Source organism: Triticum aestivum, chromosome 3A, assembly GCF_018294505.1.
Source record: "Triticum aestivum cultivar Chinese Spring chromosome 3A, IWGSC CS RefSeq v2.1, whole genome shotgun sequence".
NCBI classification, from domain to species: Eukaryota; Viridiplantae; Streptophyta; class Magnoliopsida; order Poales; family Poaceae; genus Triticum; species Triticum aestivum.
The window spans coordinates 623530459-623552898 of record NC_057800.1 but is presented as its reverse complement, the minus strand read 5'-3'; positions in this window follow the sequence as shown (position 1 = coordinate 623552898).

Here is a 22440-nt window from a genome sequence, read left to right as displayed (position 1 = left end):
CCAGTACTGGGGCGGGAGTTCGGGAGTATTGCCATAACTTGTATAACGGATGCTTTTCGAAGGTTGAGGTAGATGATTTCCGAAGGTTCCTTGGTTATGTGTTGAAGGATGGATACAGCTGGATGTAGGATTTGCTAGTTTTGAGTGAGATATTATGCTTCCCCTGTATCCCCAACACCTGATTGCATAACCGGGAAAATTTCGGGAGTTTATAAGTGGGAATTCAAGTAGCTCTTAGTATGTCTTTCTGACAGATGTATGATATGAAATTGGGGTTCGACGTCTAGTGGTCCGCCTATCCACGGTTGGTTTTACAGTGGTCTCGTTGTGTCTTAAAGAGTCCTTGGCTATGCCGACTCGGGGACGCTTCGTATGTCATGTGCACTGCCTTGTACATGATGGTGCTGTACGATCGAGCCCGTGTAGGCCCCACCACGAAAACTTTGGACGAAATTTCTATCATATGTTTGTTCCGGCTTATTCTGCAAGACAATCCTTTGTTTTTGTTTTGAGTTGTGGTATTCGAGTTGCTTCGAAGTCAAGTGTTGATTCCATACCTTCCCCAAATGGTGCTCTCATACTCCGATGTGAATACTAATCCTTCTTGATGATCGAGATTGTCATGTCAATCTTTTTAAACCGGTGTTTTTTCTCCTCAAGCGAATCTGTTCTTTTTCAACGTCCGCAAGATCAATTATCAGTTCTTCTCAACGGTGTTCTTTTCATCCGTCTCCAAATTGTCTTTGTTTTTCCCGCCCGCCCGCCCTTTTTCCTCAAGGACTCAGATGTCTTAATCAAGCATCCATCTTATGGATGTGAAGTCTCTCCATTCTTTTTCGTCAATGTTCTTATTCGGTGATTCTCAGGAAGATTCTAACGGAGCTTCAAGTTCGTCACTCTTCACTCGTTCTCTTCTCCGGCGGATCCAATACAAGCTTTGTTGATCATATCTTTTCCTCATTTCAATACCTTCTCATACTGGTGCACCTCTTAATCATCTACTCCTCGCTATTCATTTGTTTCGGAGTGCCGAAGATATCTCAGAAGATTCCTGTTTCCACTCTGCTTTCGTTCAAGATCTTTCGTGGATGTCACCTCATTCAAGCCATTTAATTCAACTGGTGCAACCTCTCTTTTAAATCATTTCAACGGTGTTTCTTTTGAGTGGGCCCTAACCCACAGGTCTTTTCCCAGGATCTTACCTGACTCTTCTTATTTTCTCGGAGGTATTCTCAAATTCTTTTCGAAGTTTGACGTAAGAATGATTTACCATCAGTCAAATGTCTTTCTCCAAGATCTTTCAAAATTCTTTTCATCGTTGGCTCAACCTTTTCCATTCTTCATTCCGGAGTGCCTCAACAATTCTTGGTAGTGTTTCTCGTCGTCATTCTCGGATTTTGAAGACCGAAGAAGAGTTTTTCCTCCATATCTTATCCGTTCTCTCAGATATTCGTGATTCTAGTTTGAGGCCATCCTCTCATAATTGTTTTTGAATGTGAATTTTTTTTTTCATCCTTCCAGAGCAATTCAAGAGTCTTTTCTGTTTGATTCTCTGAAGCCCATCATTTCAGAAGATTTATTCATTCTCAGCTTTCAGCTATCATTCTCCAAATCTTACCGGTGCATCATTCAAGTATTCTCTTATCAGCTTGTGATCGCTTCGTTCTCATGTATCTAAATTCTCTCAAGCTTCTTCGTTCATTTGCTAATTCTTCCCGGTGTTGTCCTTATCTTTTCCTCGGTCATTTTAATTCTTACGGTGGTTCGTTCAAGACTTCTCTTCCTTCGTTATCATATCAATTTATTCGTTGTTTCAACCCTACCGGTGGTTCATCGAAGACCTTCTCAAGTTTACGCTATATCTATCTTAATCCTTTCTACGAGAATAAGTAGTATGCCAAATCAGTTGCTTGTCATCAATTTAAATTGGTGAAGGATAAGCATAATGTAATTCTTATTCTTGTTTCATCGAGTAAATTCAATTATTTCAGAGGTTCATCAAATTCTCGGTTTCAATTGGTTCATCTTTTCTTTTTCCTGGAGTTCCAAGCTTTCATCATCATGAAGATCCATCTTATCATTGCAAGGCTTCAACCTTATTCTTTTGATCCTTCATTTCGTTTGATCATTCTTTTATTACCGGAGTTCTTCATGGAGGCTCTACATGATGGTTCATCAAGGATTTAATTCCTTCTCGAAGGATTCATCGAGATTCTTTTCAAAGGAGCTCAAGTATTCTTCATCTTGCATAATGAAGTGCAATTCTTTCTACATTATCTTTTGAAGTGGTGTTATGCCATTCGCGATAATTTCCCTTCATGTTTCATGATTCACAAGTTATCAAGAATGAGGTATTTTAAATCCATCAATCTCTTCATTCGAGTTATCTTGGGTTATATTTCACCTAAAACCTTCCCTAAGGAATGTTGCTATTTATGGTGTTTATCGATGATCCAAGTTTCCTCCTATTCTCGCGATGAAATATGTTTTCATCTCTCCGTCGCTCCCAAGCAAGCAATTGTTTTCATTTGTGGCAGGTTTTCACCTCAAGTTCTCGAGATGTTTTCCTTAAACCCACAACAAGCTTACTCTTTCGTTGTTGGTTTTCCCAACAACTCCGTTCAATCCTTCTTTTAAGGATGCTCTCTCAAATTCATTTGAGGTAGAACATGTTGTTTTCTTATCCATTCTTTTCATTGCATTCTTTCATTTCTTCCGGAGGCATTGAATGATGCTCTCTTCACTCATCATCTCGTATTGTGAAGATCATGTTCTTTCCTTTTGCTTATCCATTCAATCGGAGCGTCGTGTTTTCATTCGAGCTCTTTCATCTTATCAAGTTTTACCTCCATTCTCAACCGGAGTGCCATTTGAAATCGTTCTTACCCATTGTGCCATTCTTTCAATAGTTATGGAGGTAGTGTGTTGTTGATTTCATCAAGTATCCTCTCATCTTGTCAAGTTCTTGTTAATTCCTTCCATTTTTAGTCGGACTGCTGTCCAAATTATATCATTCTTAATCCTTCTCTATCTTGACTTAACCGGAGTGGTTTCAATATATATCTTGCCCTCCAACCTCAAGGTTTTTTTTCGCAATGTTCTTTGTTCCTCTTTTCTAATGGAGTGTTGTCGACTTTGTTCACCTTCGTGGTATTCTTTTCTCGAAATTGTTCAACCTCGCAAGGTTCCTTGGTTTCACTCATTGGTCAAAAAAGCAACTTAGTTTTACCTCTCCTCTTTCTCTTTCGTTGTCCCTCCGGTGCCATTCTAGATCTCGGGACGAGATCCTCTCGTAGTGGTGGAGTGTTGTAACGCCCCGAGACCGTTGCGCCAGGTGTCTTTCAGTTATTCGCCGGCGTTGCCATGTCATTTGATTGCGTGTTTCTTTTCATCATGTCATCATGTGCATTGCATCATCATGTTTTCAAAACTTGCATTCGTCTGGGTTCTCCGAGTTCTCTCCGTTGTCCATTCTGAGCCCAACCACACTTGCACGCGCCCGCGGCATGTCCGAAATAGTATTTTATAAGTGGCCGGAAAATGTTCTCGGAATGGGATGAGAGTTGACGTGTGGTCTTATTATAGTGTAGATAGACCACCTCTCAAGTTTCATCGCATTTGGAGTTCGTTTGACGCCCCAACGATTAACTATAGCGGCAGTATAACCGGTCTCTTCGTCGGACGTTTTCGGTCTCCGGAAACAGTCGCCGGGTCTCTCTCTCTCTCTTCTCTTCTCTCAGCTCAAGACCGTCTACACAGCACACTGCTTACCGCCAGGCCCAACCTAACCTCTCTCGTCAGCCCGCGGCCCACCCCTCGCGCGTCCGAAAATTGTCCCGGACCCGACCCGAGCAGTCGTCACCGTTGGATCCGGATCATCCCCAAACATCTACAAAACATCTCCGTTTTGTTAATTGGACTTCCTAGTCTATTTTTTCTCGACCGCTCGATTTATTTGGAGGGACCGATTAGCCCCTACCCAATCCCTATCTGCGATATATAAAGCAGATGAAACCCAAGACCACTAGGTTGTCCCGTCCATTCCATCCATCCCGCCGCCACCTCCTAGTTCCATCGGGATCTCACCCAGTTGACCTCCTCTTTTTCACCAACCGGCCAACCACCTTCCTCATCAGATCCAAACCAGCAACCTTCCTAGAATTGTGCCGCCGACCAACCACAGCCGCCCAATCCCGCGGCCTCCTCTCCCCTCGAGCCCGAGGCCATGCCTCCTCTGCTTCGAGTCTCCCCGTGCGCTCGTCGTTCTGTCACCGCCAAACATCAGCGCCGCCGTGCGTCTGTCGTCCGCGTCGTTGACTGCAGCGCCCAGCCATGGCGTCCATGGAGTCCTCCTCGCCGCCGTTTCTTCATCATCGGCTCCAGCCGCCTCTCGGGCGACCCTGCACAACCACCACCAGGCTGCACCTCTCCTTCCCTTCTCCCCCTATGGTTTTCTCTCCTTCCCCTTTGATCTCTCTCACGATCTCCCGCTCTCTCTGTACTTCATCGCTGCAGGAACAACAGCATGCCTTGCCTCCTCGTTTGTGGATCCCGTTCGCCCTCGCTCCGTTTCCGCATGATCCGGCATGGTCCGGTCAGAAAGGGATCTCGTCCACAACCGCGCCAAGTCGCGCGAGGTGTCGCCTATATCCGTTGATGGCATCGACCTCCCCTGCTTCTGCATCGAGCAGGAGAGGACGCATGCACCTAGCCGCCCCGATCTACTGCCCGTTGACCCTCCGCGCTGACCCGATCGCCCTGCCTCCGCTTCGCTCTGCCTACAAGGCCCAGCGCTGCGCCAAGCCCAGCTCCGTAGCGCGTCTCCAGGCCCAGCCGCGCCAGATCCACCGGCCTGTTGTTTCCACCGCCTTGGGCCAAGGCCCACTGGGTGAGAACCCCCACTGTGCACTGTTGGCCCAGTCCGATTTGGCCCACCTCTGTTTTTTTCAGATCTGCAATTTGTCTATTTTTTCAGAGAAGAGCATTTTTGCAGGAAAGCCCTTGTGGATCATGCATATAATAACTCACAATTGGTGCATCGGATTAAAATGAATTATATATGAAAGTTGCTTAGAATTTTGTCTAGTTTAATAATATGAAACTTTCATCCATGTTTAAAATGTTGTTTGTTTAAATAACTTGCTAAAATGCTTTATTTCATAACTAAATAACCGTAGCTCCAATTTAAATAATATTTATATGTAAATGGGGTAGAAAAATGCCTAGTTTAACATGGTGTACTTGTGTTGCATGTTTAATAACTCTAAAATTTGGTTTAGGGCAGAACAGTACCAAACCTAATATATGCATATGAGGATTTTTCCGGACTTGTTGTTTGTTGTTTCGGCCTCATTTAAACTTGCCTAGATAGGTAGTTTTCATTTGCTTCACCCCTTGCCATGTTAATCAACATTTAATATTATTGGGTACATAAACAAGATCGAAACTAAATAACTTGAATGTGGTGTTTCCTCAATATGCAACTCGTTGCATATTGAGCTCCACTTAATTTGTAGGATTGTTTTGTGCATTTTGCCATGCCATGTTTCATTAAACCGGACATGCATCATACTCGATTGTGCATCATGCCATGTTGATGTGTTGGTTGTTTACTATGTTGTTTGCTTCTTTCCGGTGTTGCTTCTTCGGGGTGGTTCCGATAACGTCGTGTGTGTGAGGATCCGCTCGACTATGTCCGGTTATCTTCTTCATGGACTCGTTCTTCTTCCTTGCGGGATTTCAGGCAAGATGACCATACCCTCGAAATCACTTCTATCTTTACTTTGCTAGATGCTCGCTCTTTTGCTATGCCTATGCTGCGATACCTATCACTTGCTTATCATGCCTCCCATATTGTTGAGCCAAGCCTCTAACCCACCTTATCCTAGCAAACCATTGTTTGGCTATGTTACCGCTTTGCTCAGCCCCTTTTATAGCGTTGTTAGTTGCAAGTGAAGATTGAAGTTTGTTCCTTGTTGGAACATGGAGATGTTGTTCCTTGTTGGAACATGTGTACTTGTTGGGATATCACAATATCTCTTATCTAATTAATGCATCTATATACTTGGTAAAGGGTGGAAGGCTCGGCCTTATGCCTGGCGTTTTGTTCCACTCTTGCCACCGTAGTTTCTGTCATATCGGTGTTATGTTCCTGGATTTTGCGTTCCTTACGCGGTTGGGTTATAATGGGAACCCCTTGACAGTTCGCCTTGAATAAAACACCTCCAGCAAGGGACAACCTTGGTTTTACCATTCGCCACCTAGCCTTGTCCCTTAGGAGTCGCGCATCCCGAGGGTCATCTTTATTTTAACCCCCCCGGGCCAGTGCTTGTCTAAGTGTTGGTCCGAAACAGAGCCACTTGCGGCGCCACCTCGGGGAAACTTGAGGGCTGGTTTTAGCTGTATGTAGTGTTCATTCGGTGCTGCCCTGAGAACGAGATATGTGCAGCTCCCATCAGGATGTCGGCACATCGGGCGGTCTTGCTGGACTTGTTTTACCATTGTCAAGGATGTCTTGTAACCAGGATTCCGAGCCTGATCGGGTCTTCCCGCTAGAAGGAATATCCTTCGTTAACCGTGAGAGCTTGTGATGGGCTAAGTTGGGACACCCCTGCAGGGATTTGAACTTTCGAAAGCCGTGCCCGCGGTTATGGGCAGATGGGAATTTGTTAACATCCGGTTGTAGAAAACCTGAAGTTGACCTTAATTAAAATGCACCAACCGCGTGTGTTACCATGATGGTCTCTTTCCGGCGGAGTCCGGGAAGTGAACACGGTGTTGGAGTAATGCTTGACGTAGGTTGTTCCAGGATCACTTCTTGATCATAGTTGTTCGACCGTGCTTTTGCCTTCTCTTCTCGCTCTCATTTGTGTATGTTAGCCACCATATATGCTAGTCGCTTGCTGCAGCTCCACCTCATACCTTTTTACCCTTCCCATAAGCTTAAATAGTTTTGAACGCGAGGGTGTGAGATTGCTGAGTCCCTGTGACTCACAGATACTTCCAAAACCAGCTTGCAGGTGCCGTTGAACCGTGCAGATGACACAACCAAGCTCAAAGGAGGAGCTTGATGAAGATCATGTTCTTTATGTTGTTCCGTTTTCCAGTTGATTAGTAGTGGAGCCCAGTTGGGGTCGATCGGGGATCTGTGTAGCATTTGGGGTAGTCTTCTTTTATTTTGGTTCCGTAGTCGGACCTTGATTGTATTTGGATGATGTAATGCTTTATTCATGTAATTGTGTGAAGTGGCGATTGTAAGCCAACTATGTATCTTTTTCCCCTATTGTATTACATGGGTTGTGTGAAGATTACCTAACTTGCGACATTGCTTTCAATGTGGTTATGCCTCTAAGTCGTGCTTCGACACGTGGGAGATATAGCCGCATCGAGGGCGTTACAGAACTCCTCCGCCCGAAACGCATGCTTCGAAGGTATACCACCGAGACGACGCTCGTGGATGAATGCTTGCGATGTATGAGTTGGACCGTGTGTTGCTCCGTGTCCGAGTTGTTCGTTGCACGAAGCCCCTCTTTTGCCTTGCCACCGTCATGTGGGAAGCCGGAATCCGGGAGCACCCCATCTTCTTGCATGACACACTCGCACCCATTTCCTTTTGCACTGTTATCCCCGTGAGCTACCAGATCATCGGAATGTTGCCTCAGCATCATTTCCGTTTCGTCGCCGTGGCACCCCTTTCTTTCTACTACGGTGACACAAATGCTCTCATCATGCTCTTGTCAACTTTTAATAAAAATTGCATAAAACTTGCAAATGTCATCCGCATCATGATAACAACATCAAGAGTGTTTAAATTGTTGTTTGCATTAATTTGCTAAATGCATGTGAGGATTTTCCGGAATTGTTGTTGTTGTTTCCGGCCTCATTTAAAATGCCTAACTGTGTATTTTACTCATGTTTCACCTCTTGCCATGTTTAACAACATTTAATATTGTTGGGTACATAAGCGAGATCAAACTAAATAACTTGTTGTGGTGTTCCGTCAATATGCAACTCGTTGCATATTGAGCTCCACTTAATTTGTAGAATTGCTTGTGCACTTTGCCATGCCATGCATATTTAAACCGGACATGCATCATACTTGGCTGTGCATCATGCCATGTTATGTGATGGTTGTTTACTTTGTTGTTTGCTTCTTTCCGGTGTTGCTTCTTTGGGTTAGTTCCGATAACGTCGCGTTTGGGAGGATTCCTTCGACTACGTCCATTTGTCTTCTTCATGGACTCGTTCTTCTTCCTTGCGGGATCTCAGGCAAGATGACCATACCCTCGAAATCACTTCTATCTTTGCTTGCTAGTTGGTCGCTCTTTTGCTATGCCGCGATACCTACCACTTGCTATATCATGCCTCCCATATTGCCATGTCAAGCCTCTAACTCACCTTGTCCTAGCAAACTGTTGTTTGGCTATGTTACCGCTTTGCTCAGCCCCTCTTATAGCGTTGCTAGTTGCAGGTGAAGATGGAGTTTGTTCCTTGTTGGAACATGGATATTTGTTGCGATATCACAATATCTCTTATTTAATTAATGCATCTATATACTTGGTAAAGGGTGGAAGGATCGGCCTTATGCCTGGTGTTTTGTTCCACTCTTGCCACCCTAGTTTCCGGCATACCGGTGTTATGTTACTTGATTTTGCATTCCTTACGCGGTTGGGTGTTATGGGAACCCCTAGACAGTTCGCTTTGAATAAAACTCCTCCGGCAAGGCCCAACCTTGGTTTTACCATTTGCCTACCTACCACCATATACCTTCCCTTGGCTTCTGCAGACTCAAGGGTCATCTTTATTTTAAACCTCCCCCCCGGGCCAGTGCTCCTCTGAGTGTTGGTCCGAAACGGGCGACCTGCGGGGCCACCTCGAGGCAACTTGAGGGTTGGTTTTACTCGTAACTTGACCTATCCGGTGTGCCCTGAGAACAAGATACGTGCGACTCCTATCGGGATTTGTCGGCACATCGGGCGGCTTTGTTGGTCTTGTTTTACCATTGTTGAAATGTCTTGTAACCGGGATTCCGAGTCTGATCGGGTCGTCCTGGGAGAAGGAATATCCTTCATTGACCGTGAGAGCTTGTGATGGGCTAAGATGGGACACCCCTACTAGGTTTTGAACTTTCGAAAGCCGTGCCCGTGGTTATGGGCAAATGGGAATTTATTAATGTCCGGTTTTAGAGAACTTGACACTTAACTTAATTAAAATGCATCAACCACATGTGTAGCCGTGATGGTCTCTTTCCGGTGGAGTCCGGGAAGTGAACACGGTTCTTGTGTTATGTTTGAACGTAAGTAGATTCAAGATCACTTCTTGATCACTTCTAGTTCACGACAGTGCTTTGCTTCTCTTCTCGCTCTCATTTGCGTAAGTTAGCCACCATATATGCTAGTGCTTGTTGCAGCTCCACCTCACTACCCCTTTTCCTACCCATAAGCTTAAATAGTCTTGATCTCGTGGGTGTGTGATTGCTGAGTCCTCGTGACTCACAGATTACTTCAAACAATTCCAGGTGCCGATGATACCATGCAGGTGACGCAACCGAGCTCAAGTGGGAGCTTGATGAAGATCGTGTTTGTTGTGTTGTTTCGTTTCCAGTCGATCAGTAGTGGAGCCCAGTTGGGGCGATCGAGGATCTAGCATTAGGGGTGGTCTTCTTTTATTTTGGTTCTGTAGTCGGACCGTGATTGTATTCTGGATGATGTAATGCTATATTTATGTATTGTGTGAAGTGGCGATTGTAAGACAACTCTTTATTCCTTTCTTATTCAGTACATGGGATGTGTAAAGATTACCCCTCTTGCGACATGCCTACTATGCGGTTATGCCTCTAAGTCGTGCTCCGACACGTGGGAGATATATCCGCATCGTGGGTGTTAGAACCTATCAGAGCAAAGTTGATGACTACTCGATAGTTCAGTGTGCCATGCTTTACGGCTTAGAACCGGGACTTCAACGACGTTTGAACATCATGGAGCATATGAGATGTTCCAGGAGTTGAAGTAAATATTTAAAGCAAATGCCTCGATTGAGAGATATGAAGTCTCCAATAAGTTCTATAGCTGCAAAATGGAGGAGAATAGTTATGTCAGTGAACATATACTCAGAATGTCTGGGTACCACAACCACTTGACTCAGCTGGGAGTTAATCTTCCTGATGATAGTGTCATTGACAGAGTTCTTCAATCACTGCCACCAAGCTACAAGAGCTTCGTGATGAACTATAATATGCAAGGGATGGATAAGACGATTCCTGAGCTCTTCGCAATGCTAAAGGCTGCGGAGGTGGAAATCAAGAAGGAGCATCAAGTGTTGATGGTCAACAAGACCACCAGTTTCAAGAAAAAAGGTAAAGGGAAGAAGGGGAACTTCAAGAAGAACATCAAGCCAGTTGCTGCTCAAGTGAAGAAACCCAAGTCTGGACCAAAGCCTGAGACTGAGTGCTTCTACTACAAAGGAACTGGTTACTGGAAGCGGAACTGTCCCAAGTATTTGGCGGAGAAGAAGGATGGCAAAGTGAAAGGTATATTTGATATACATGTTATTGATGTGTACCTTACTAATGCTCGCAGTAGTGCCTGGGTATTTGATACCGATTCAGTTGCTAACATTTGCAACTCGAAACATGGGCTACGGATTAAGCGAAGATTGGCTAAGGACGAGGTGACGATGCGCGTGGGAAATGGTTCCAAAGTCGATGTGATCGCCGTCGGCATGCTACCTCTACATCTACCTTCGGGATTCGTTTTAGACCTAAATAATTGTTATTTGGTGCCAGCGTTGAGCATGAACATTATATCTGGATCTTGTCTGATACGAGACGGTTATTCATTTAAATCAGAGAATAATGGTTGTTCTATTTATATGAGTAATATCTTTTATGGTCCTGCACCCTTGATGAGTGGTCTATTTTTACTAAATCTTGATAGTAGTGATACACATAGTATTGAAGCCAAAAGATGCAGAGTTGATAATGATAGTGCAACTTATTTGTGGCACTGCCATTTAGGTCATATTGGTATAAAGCGCATGAAGAAACTCCATTCTGATGGACTTCTGGAATCACTTGACTATGAATCACTTGGTACTTGCGAACCATGCCTCATGGGCAAGATGACTAAAACTCCGTTCTCCTGAACAATGGAACGAGCAACAGAGTTATTGGAAATCATACATACTGATGTATATGGTCCAATGAACATTGAAGCTCGTGGCGGATATCGTTATTTTCTCACCTTCACAAATGATTTAAGCAGATATGGGCATATCTACTTAATGAAACATAAGTCTGAAACATTTGAAAAGTTCAAAGAATTTCAGAGTAAAGTGGAAAAGCATCGTAACAAGAAAATAAAGTTTCTACGATCTGATCATGGAGGAGAATATTTGAGTTACGAGTTTGGTCTTCATCTGAAACAATGCAGAATAGTTTCGCAACTGACGCCACCTAGAACAGCACAACGCAATGGTGTGTATGAATGTCGTAACCGCACTTTATTAGATATGGTGCGATCTATGATGTCTCTCACTGATTTACGGCTATTGTTTTAGGGTTATGCTTTAGAGACGACTACATTCGCATTAAATAGGGCACCATCTAAATCCGTTGAGACGACACCTTATGAACTGTGGTTTGGCAAGAAACCCAAGTTGTCGTTTCTTAAAGTTTGGGGCTGCGATGCTTATGTGAAAAAGCTTCAACCTGATAAGCTCGAACCCAAATCGGAGAAATGTGTCTTCATAGGATACCCAAAGGAGACTGTTGGGTACACCTTCTATCACAGATCCGAAGGCAAGATATTCTTTGCTAAGAATGGATCCTTTCTGGAGAAGGAGTTTCTCTCAAAAGAAGTGAGTGGGAAGAAAGGGGAACTTGACGAGGTAATTGTACCTTCTCCCTTATTGGAAAGTAGTTCATCACTAAAATCAGTTCCAGTGATTACTACACCAGTAAGTGAGGAAGTTTTTGATGATGATCATGAAACTTCTGATCAAGTTACTACCGAACCTCGTAGGTCAACCAGAGTAAGATCCGCAACAGAGTGGTAAGGTAATCCTGTTCTGGAAGTCATGTTACTTGACCATGACGAACCTACGAACTATGAGGAAGCGATGATCAGCCTAGATTCCGCAAAATGGCTTGAGGGCATGAAATCTGAGATGGGATCCATGTATGAGAACAAAGTGTGGACTTTGGTTGACTTGCCCGATGATCGGCAGGCCATAGAGAATAAATGGATCTTCAATAAGAAGACTGACACTGATGGTAATATTACTATCTACAAAGCTCAACTTGTTGCAAAAGGTTTTTGACAAGTTTGAGGAGTTGGCTACGATGAGACCTCACCCGTAGCGATGCTTAAGTCCGTCCGAATCATGTTAGCAATTGCTGCATTTTATGATTATGAAATTTGGCAAATTGATGTCAAAATGCATTCCTTAATGGATATCTTAAAGAAGAGTTGTATATGACGCAACCATAAGGTTTTGTCGATCCAAAAGGTGCTAACAAAGTGTGCAAGCTCTAGTGATTCATTTATGGACTGATGCAAGCCTCTCAGAGTTGGAATATACGCTTTGATAGTGTGATCAAAGCATATGGTTTTATACAGACTTTTGGAGAAGCCTGTATTTACAAAAAAGTGAGTGGGAGCTCCGTAGCATTTCTGATATTATATGTAGATGACATATTGTTGATCGAAAATGATACTGAATTTCTGAATAGCATAAAAGGATACTTGAATAAGAATTTTTCAATGAAAGACCTCGGTGAAGCTGCTTATATATTGGGTGTCAAAATCTATAGAGATAGATCAAGACGCTTAATTGGACTTTCACAAAGCACATACCTTGATAAAGTTTTGAAGAAGTTCAAAATGGATCAGGCAAAGAAAGGGTTCTTGCCTGTCTTACAAGGTGTGAAGTTGAGTCAGACTCAATGCCCGACCACTGCAGAAGATAGAGAGAAAATGAAAGGTGTTCCCTATGCTTCAGCCATAGGCTCTATCATGTATGCAATGCTGTGTACCAGACCTGATGTGTGCCTTGCTATCAGTTTAGCAGGGAGGTACCAAAGTAATCCAGGAGTGGATCACTCAACAGCGGTCAAGAATATCCTGAAATACCTGAAAAGGACTATGATATGTTTCTCGTATATGGAGGTGACAAAGAGCTCGTCGTAAATGGTTACGTTGATGCAAGCTTTGACACTGATCCGGATGACTCTAAGTCACAAACCAGATACGTATTTTTATTAAATAGTGGAGCTGTCAGTTGGTGCAGTTCCAAGTAGAGCGTCGTGGCGGGATCTACGTGTGAAGCGGAATACATAGTTGCTTCGGAAGCTGCAAATGAAGGAGTCTGGATGAAGGAGTTCATATCCGATCTAGATGTCATACCTAGTGCATCGGGTCTAATGAAAATCTTTTGTGACAATACTGGTGCAATTGCCTTGGCAAAGGAATCCAGATTTCACAAGAGAACCAAGCACATCAAGAGACGCTTCAATTCCATCCGCGATCAATTCAAGGAGGGAGACATAGAGATTTGCAAGATACATACGGATCTGAATATTGCAGACCCGTTGACTAAGCCTCTCTCACGAGCAAAACATGATCATCACCAAGATTCCATGGGTGTTAGAATCATTACAATGTAATCTAGATTATTGACTCTAGTGCAAGTGGGAGACTGAAGGAAATATGCCCTAGAGGCAATAATAAAGTTGTTATTTATATTTCCTTATATCATGATAAATGTTTATTATTTATGCTAGAATTGTATTAACCGGAAACTTATTACATGTGTGAATATGTAGACAAATAGAGTGTCACTAGTTTGCCTCTACTTGACTAGCTCGTTGAATCAATGATTGTTATGTTTCCTAACCATAGACATGAGTTGTCATTTGATTAACAGGATCACATCATTAGAGAATGATGTGATTGACTTGACCCATCCATTAGCTTAGCACGATGATCGTTTAGTTTGTTGATATTGCTTTCTCCATAACTTATACATGTTCCTATGACTATGAGATCATGCAACTTCCGAATACCGGAGGAACACTTTGTGTACTACCAAACGTCACAACGTAACTGGGTGATTATAAAGGTCCTCTACACGTGTCTCCGATGGTGTTTGTTGAGTTGGCATAGATCAAGATTAGGATTTGTCACTCCGATTGTCGGAGAGGTATCTCTGGGCACTCTCGGTAATGCACATCAATATAAGCCTTGCAAGCAATGTAGCTAATGAGTTAGTTACGGGATGTAGCATTATAGAACGAGTAAAGAGACTTGCCGGTAACGAGATTGAACTAGGTATTAAGATACCTACGAGCGAATCTCGGGCAAGTAACATACTGATGACAAAGGGAACAATGTATGTTGTTATGCGGTTTGACCGATAAAGATCTTCATAGAATATGTAGGAACCAATAGGAGCATCCAGGTTTCTCTATTGGTTATTGACCAGAGACATGTCTCTGTCATGTATACATAGTTCTCGAACCCGTAGGGTCCGCACGCTTAACGTTCGGTGATGATCGGTATTATGAGTATATGTGTTTTGATGTACTGAAGGTAGTTTGGAGTCCAGAATATGATCACGTACATGACGAGGAGTCTCGAAATGGTCGAGACATAAAGATCGATATATTGGATGACTATATTCGGACATCGGAATGGTTCCGGGTGATTTCAGGCATATCCTGGAGCACCGGGAGGTTACCGGAACCCCCGGGAGGTATTGTTGGAAATATGCCCTAGAGGCAATAATAAAAGGATTATTATTATATTTCCTTGTTCATGATAATTGTCTATTATTCATGCTATAATTTTATTATCCGGAAATCGTAATACATGTGTGAATACATAGACCACAATGTGTCCCTAGTGAGCCTCTAGTTGACTAGCTCGTTGATCAACAGATAGTCATGGTTTCCTGGCTATGGACATGGGGATGTCATTCATAACGGGATCACATCATTAGGAGAATGATGTGATGGACAAGACCCAATCCTAAACATAGCACAAGATCGTATAGTTCGTTTGCTAGAGTTTTTCCAATGTCAAGTATCTTTTCCTTAGACCATGAGATCGTGTAACTCCCGGATACCGTAGGAGTGCTTTGGGTGTACCAAACGTCACAATGTAACTGGGTGACTATAAAGGTATACTGCTGGTATCTCCGAAAGTGTCTTTTGGGTTGACACGGATCAAGACTGGGATTTGTCACTCCGTATGACGGAGAGGTATCTTTGGGCCCACTCGTTAAAGCATCATCACAATGAGCTCAAAGTGACCAAGTGTCTGGTCATGGGATCATGCATTATGGTACGAGTAAAGTGACTTGCCGGTAACGAGATTGAACGAGGTATTGGGATACCGACGATCGAATCTCGGGCAAGTAACGTACCGATTGACAAAGGGAATTGTATACAGGGTTGCTTGAATCCTTGACATCGTGGTTCATCCAATGAGATCATCGAGGAGCATGTGGGAGCCAACATGGGTATCCAGATCCCGCTGTTGGTTATTGACCGGAGAGCCATCTCGGTCATGTCTACATGTCTCCCGAACCCGTAAGGTCTACACACTTAAGGTTCGGTGACGCTAGGGTTGTAGAGATATGAATATGGAGTAACCCGAAAGTTGTTCGGAGTCCCGGATGAGATCCTGGACGTCACGAGGAGTTCCAAAATGGTCCGGAGGTGAAGAATTATATATAGGAAGTGCAGTTTCGACCATCGGGAGAGTTTCGGGGGTCACCGGTATTGTACCGGGACCACCGGAAGGGTCCCAGGGGTCCACCGGGTGAGGCCACCCATCCCGGAGGGCCCCATGGGCCAAAGTGGGGAGGGGAACCAGCCCATAGTGGGCTGGTGCGCCCCCCTTGGCCCACCCCATGCGCCTAGGGTTGGGAACCCTTGGGTGGGGGGCGCCCCACCTGGCTTGGGGGGCACTCCACCCCTTGGCCGCCGCCCCCCTTAGGAGATCCCATCTCCTAGGGCTGGCGCACCCCCTAGGGGGCTATATAAAGGGGGGGAGGGAGGGGGCAGCCGCACCCTTGAGTCTTGGCGCCTCCCTCTCCCCTGCAACACCTCTCCCTCTCGTAGTAGAACGGTGAAGCCCTGCTGCGGTGACCCCTGCATCCACCACCACGCCGTCGTGCTGCTGGATCTTCATCGACCTCTCCTTCCCCCTTGCTGGATCAAGAAGGAGGAGACGTCACGCTGACCGTACGTGTGCTGAACGCGGAGGTGCCGTCCGTTTGGCGCTAGGATCTCCGGTGATTTGGATCACGTCGAGTACGACTTCCTCATCCCCGTTCTTTGAACGCTTCCGCGCGTGATCTACAAAGGTATGTAGATGCAATTCGATCACTCGTTGCTAGATGAACTCATAGATGGATCTTGGTGAAACCGTAGAATTTTTTTTGTTTTCTGCAACGTTCCCCAACAGTGGTATCAGAGCTAGGTCTATGCGTAGTTCTCTTTGCACGAGTAGAACACAATTTGTTGTGGGCGTAGATGTTGTCAACTTTCTTGCCGCTACTAGTCTTATTTTGCTTCAGCGGTATTGTGGGATGAAGCGGCCCGGACCGACCTTACACGTACGCTTACGTGAGACTGGTTCCACCGACTGACATGCACTAGTTGCATAAGGTGGCTAGCGGCTGTCTGTCTCTCCCACTTTAGTTGGAGCGGATTCGATGAAAAGGGTCCTTATGAAGGGTAAATAGAAGTTGACAAATCACGTTGTGGCTTTCACGTAGGTAAGAAAACGTTCTTGCTAGAACCCTTTTGCAGCCACATAAAACTTGCAACAACAATTAGAGGACGTCTAACTTGTTTTTGCAGCAAGTGCTTTGTGATGTGATATGGCCAAAGTTGTGATGAATGATGAATGATATATATGTGATGTATGAGATCATGTTCTTGTCATAGGAATCACGACTTGCATGTCGATGAGTATGACAACCGGCAGGAGCCATAGGAGTTGTCTTTATTTTTTGTATGACCTGCGTGTCATTGAGAAACGCCATGTAAATTACTTTACTTTATTGCTAAACGTGTTAGCCATAGTAGTAGAAGTAATAGTTGGCGAGCAACTTCATGGAGACACGATGATGGAGATCATGATGATGGAGATCATGGTGTCATGCCGGTGACAAGATGATCATGGAGCCCCGAGATGGAGATCAAAGGAGCTATGTGATATTGGCCATATCATGTCACTATTATTATTTGATTGCATGTGATGTTTATCATGTTTTTGCATCTTGTTTACTTAGAACGACGGTAGTAAATAAGATGATCCCTCATAATAATTTCAAGAAAGTGTTTCCCCTAACTGTGCACCGTTGCGACAGTTCGTTGTTTCGAAGCACCACGTGATGATCGGGTGTGATAGATTCCAACGTTCACATACAACGGGTGTAAGACAGATTTACACATGCAAACACTTAGGTTGACTTGGCGAGCCTAGCATGTACAGACATGGCCTCGGAACACAGAAGACCGAAAGGTCGAGCATGAGTCGTATAGAAGATACGATCAACATGAAGATCTTTACCGATGTTGACTAGTCCGTCTCACGTGATGATCGGACACGGCCTAGTTAACTCGGATCATGTTATACTTCAACGCGTGGGAGTTCATTATATAATTTGATTAGATGAACTTAATTATCATGAACTTAGTCTAAAATCTTTACAATATGTCTTGTAGATCAAATGGCCCATGTTGTCCTCAACTTCAACGCGTTCCTAGAGAAAACCAAGCTGAAAGACGATGGCAGCAATTATACGGACTGGGTCCGGAACCTGAGGACCATCCTCATAGCTGCCAAGAAAGATTATGTCCTAGAAGCACCGCTAGGTGACGCACCCATCCCACAGAACCGAGATGTTATGAATGCTTGGCAGACACGTGCTGATGACTACTCCCTCGTTCAGTGCGACATGCTTTACAGCTTAGAACCGGGGCTCCAAAAGCGTTTTGAGAGACACGGAGCATATGAGATGTTCGAAGAGCTGAAAATGGTTTTTCAAGCTCATGCCCGGGTCGAGAGATATGAAGTCTCCGACAAGTTCTTCAACTGTAAGATGGAGGAAAATAGTTCTGTCAGTGAGCACATACTCACTATGTCTGGATTACATAACCGCTTAACTCAGCTGGGAGTTAATCTCCCGGATGACGCGGTCATTGACAGAATCCTTCAGTCGCTTCCACCGAGCTACAAGAGCTTTGTGATGAACTTCAATATGCAGGGGATGGAAAAGACCATTCCTGAGGTATTTTCAATGCTGAAATCAGCAGAGGTAGAAGTCAAAAAGGAACATCAAGTGTTGATGGTCAATAAAACCACCCAGATCAAGAAAGGCAAGGGTAAAAAGAACTTCAAGAAGGACGGCAAGGGAGTTGCCGCGCCCGGTAAGCAAGCTGCCGGGAAGAAGCCAAAGAATGGACCCAAGCCCGAGACTGAGTGCTTTTATTGCAAGGGAAGTGGTCACTGGAAGCGGAACTGCCCCAAATACTTAGCGGACAAGAAGGCCGGCAACACAAAAGGTATATGTGATATACATGTAATTGATGTGTACCTTACCAGTATTCGTAGTAGCTCCTGGGTATCTGATACCGGTGCGGTTGCTCACATTTGTAACTCAAAGCAGGAGCTGCGGAATAAACGGAGACTGGGGAAGAACGAGGTGACGATGCGCGTCGGGAATGGTTCCAAGGTCGATGTGATCGCCGTCGGCACGCTACCTCTACATTTACCCACGGGATTAGTTTTAAACCTCAATAATTGTTATTTAGTACCAGCTTTGAGCATGAACATTGTATCAGGATCTTGTTTAATTCGAGATGGCTACTCATTTAAATCCGAGAATAATGGTTGTTCTATTTATATGAGAGATATGTTTTATGGTCACGCTCCTATGGTGAATGGTTTATTCTTAATGAATCTCGAGCGTAATGCTACACATATTCATAGTGTGAATACCAAAAGATGTAAGGTTGATAATGATAGTCCCACATACTTGTGGCACTGCCGCCTTGGTCACATAGGTGTCAAACGCATGAAGAAGCTCCATGCAGATGGACTTTTAGAGTCTCTTGATTACGAATCATTTGATACGTGCAAACCATGCCTCATGGGTAAGATGACCAAGACTCCGTTCTCAGGAACAATGGAGCGAGCAACCAACCTATTGGAAATCATACATACTGATGTGTGCAGTCTAATGAGTGTTGAGGCTCGTGGTGGCTATCGTTATGTTCTCACCCTCACTGATGACTTGAGTAGATATGGGTATGTCTACTTAATGAAACACAAGTCTGAAACCTTTGAAAAGTTCAAGGAATTTCAGAGTGAGGTTGAAAATCAACGTGACAGAAAAATCAACTTTTTGCGATCAGATCATGGAGGAGAATACTTGAGTCACGAATTTGGCACACACTTAAGAAGATGTGGAATAGTTTCACAACTCACGCCGCCTGGAACACCTCAGCGTAATGGTGTGTCCGAACATCGTAATCGCACTCTATTGGATATGGTGCAATCTATGATGTCTCTTACCGATTTACCGCTGTCATTTTGGGGCTATGCTTTAGAGACTGTCGCATTCACTTTAAATAGGGCTCCGTCGAAATCTGTTGAGACGACACCGTATGAATTATGGTTTGGGAAGAAGCCTAAGCTGTTGTTTCTAAAAGTTTGGGGATGCGATGCTTATGTCAAGAAACTTCAACCTGAAAAGCTCGAACCCAAGTTGGAAAAATGCGTCTTCATAGGATACCCTAAAGAAACTATCGGGTATACCTTCTACCTCAGATCCGAAGGCAAGATCTTTGTTGCCAAGAATGGATCCTTTCTACAGAAAGAGTTTCTCTCAAAAGAAGCAAGTGGGAGGAAAGTAGATCTTGATGAAGTACTGCCTCTTGAAGCAGAGAGTAGCGCAGCTCAGGAAAATGTTCCTGTGGTGCCTGCACCAATTAGAAAGGAAGTTAATGATGATGATCAAGATATTTCTGATCAAGCTCCTACTGAACTTCGAAGGTCCACAAGGACACGTTCCGCACCAGAGTGGTACGGCAACCCTGTCTTGGAAATCATGTTGTTAGACAACGGTGAACCTTCGAACTATGAAGAAGCGATGGCGGGCCCGGATTCCGACAAATGGCTGGAAGCCATGAAATCCGAGATAGGATCTATGTATGAAAACGAAGTATGGACTTTGACTGACTTGCCCGATGATCGGCGAGCCATAGAAAATAAATGGATCTTTAAGAAGAAGACAGACGCGGATGGTAATGTGACCATCTATAAAGCTAGGCTTGTCGCTAAGGGTTATCGACAAGTTCAAGGGGTTGACTACGATGAGACATTCTCTCCCGTGGCAAAGCTGAAGTCCGTCCGAATCATGTTAGCAATTGTCGCATACTATGATTATGAGATATGGCAAATGGATGTCAAAACGGCATTCCTTAACGGTTATCTTAAGGAAGAACTGTATATGATGCAGCCGGAAGGTTTTGTCGATCCTAAGAATGCTGACAAGGTGTGCAAGCTCCAACGCTCGATTTATGGGCTGGTGCAAGCATCTCGGAGTTGGAACATTCGCTTTGATGAGATGATCAAAGCGTTTGGGTTTATGCAGACTTATGGAGAAGCCTGCGTTTACAAGAAAGTGAGTGGGAGCTCTGTAGCTTTTCTCATATTATATGTAGATGACATACTTTTGATGGGAAATGATATAGAACTTTTGGACAACATTAAGGCCTACTTGAATAAGAGTTTTTCAATGAAGGACCTTGGAGAAGCTGCTTATATATTAGGCATCAAGATCTATAGAGATAGATCAAGACGCCTCATAGGTCTTTCACAAAGCACATACCTTGATAAGATATTGAAGAAGTTCAATATGGATCAGTCTAAGAAGGGGTTCTTGCTTGTGTTGCAAGGTGTGAAATTGAGCTCAGCTCAATGTCCGACCACGGCAGAAGATATAGAAGAGATGAGTGTCATCCCCTATGCCTCAGCCATAGGTTCTATTATGTATGCCATGCTGTGTACCAGACCTGATGTAAACCTTGCCGTAAGTTTGGTAGGTAGGTACCAAAGTAATCCCGGCAAGGAACACTGGACAGCGGTCAAGAATATCCTGAAGTACCTGAAAAGGACTAAGGAAATGTTTCTCGTTTATGGAGGTGATGAAGAGCTTGTTGTAAAGGGTTACGTCGACGCTAGCATCGACACAGATCTGGATGACTCTAAGTCACAAACCGGATACGTGTATATTTTGAATGGTGGGGCAGTAAGCTGGTGCAGTTGCAAGCAAAGCGTTGTGGCAGGATCTACATGTGAAGCGGAGTACATGGCAGCCTCGGAGGCAGCACACGAAGCATTCTGGGTGAAGGAGTTCATTACCGACCTAGGAGTCATACCCAATGCGTCGGGACCGATGACTCTCTTCTGTGACAACACTGGAGCTATTGCCCTTGCCAAGGAGCCCAGGTTTCACAGGAAGACCAGGCATATCAAGCGTCACTTCAACTCCATTCGTGAAAGTTCAAAATGGAGACATAGAGATTTGTAAAGTACATATGGACCTGAATGTAGCAGATCCGTTGACTAAACCTCTCCCTAGAGCAAAACATGATCAACACCAGAATTCCATGGGTGTTCAATTCATCACAATGTAACTAGATTATTGACTCTAGTGCAAGTGGGAGACTGTTGGAAATATGCCCTAGAGGCAATAATAAAAGGATTATTATTATATTTCCTTGTTCATGATAATTGTGTATTATTCATGCTATAATTTTATTATCCGGAAATCATAATACATGTGTGAATACATAGACCACAATGTGTCCCTAGTGAGCCTCTAGTTGACTAGCTCGTTGATCAATAGATAGTCGTGGTTTCCTGGCTATGGACATGGGGATGTCATTCATAACGGGATCACATCATTAGGAGAATGATGTGATGGACAAGACCCAATCCTAAACATAGCACAAGATCGTATAGTTCATTTGCTAGAGTTTTTCCAATGTCAAGTATCTTTTCCTTAGACCATGAGATCGTGTAACTCCCGGATACCGTAGGAGTGCTTTGGGTGTACCAAACGTCACAACATAACTGGGTGACTGTAAAGGTATACTGCGGGTATCTCCGAAAGTGTCTATTGGGTTGACACGGATCAAGACTGGGATTTGTCACTCCGTATGAAGGAGAGGTATCTCTGGGCCCACTCGGTAATGCATCATCACAATGAGCTCAAAGTGACCAAGTGTCTGGTCACGGGATCATGCATTACGGTACGAGTAAAGTGACTTGCCGGTAACGAGATTGAACGAGGTATTGGGATATCGACGATCGAATCTCGGGCAAGTAACGTACCGATTGACAAAGGGAATTGTATACG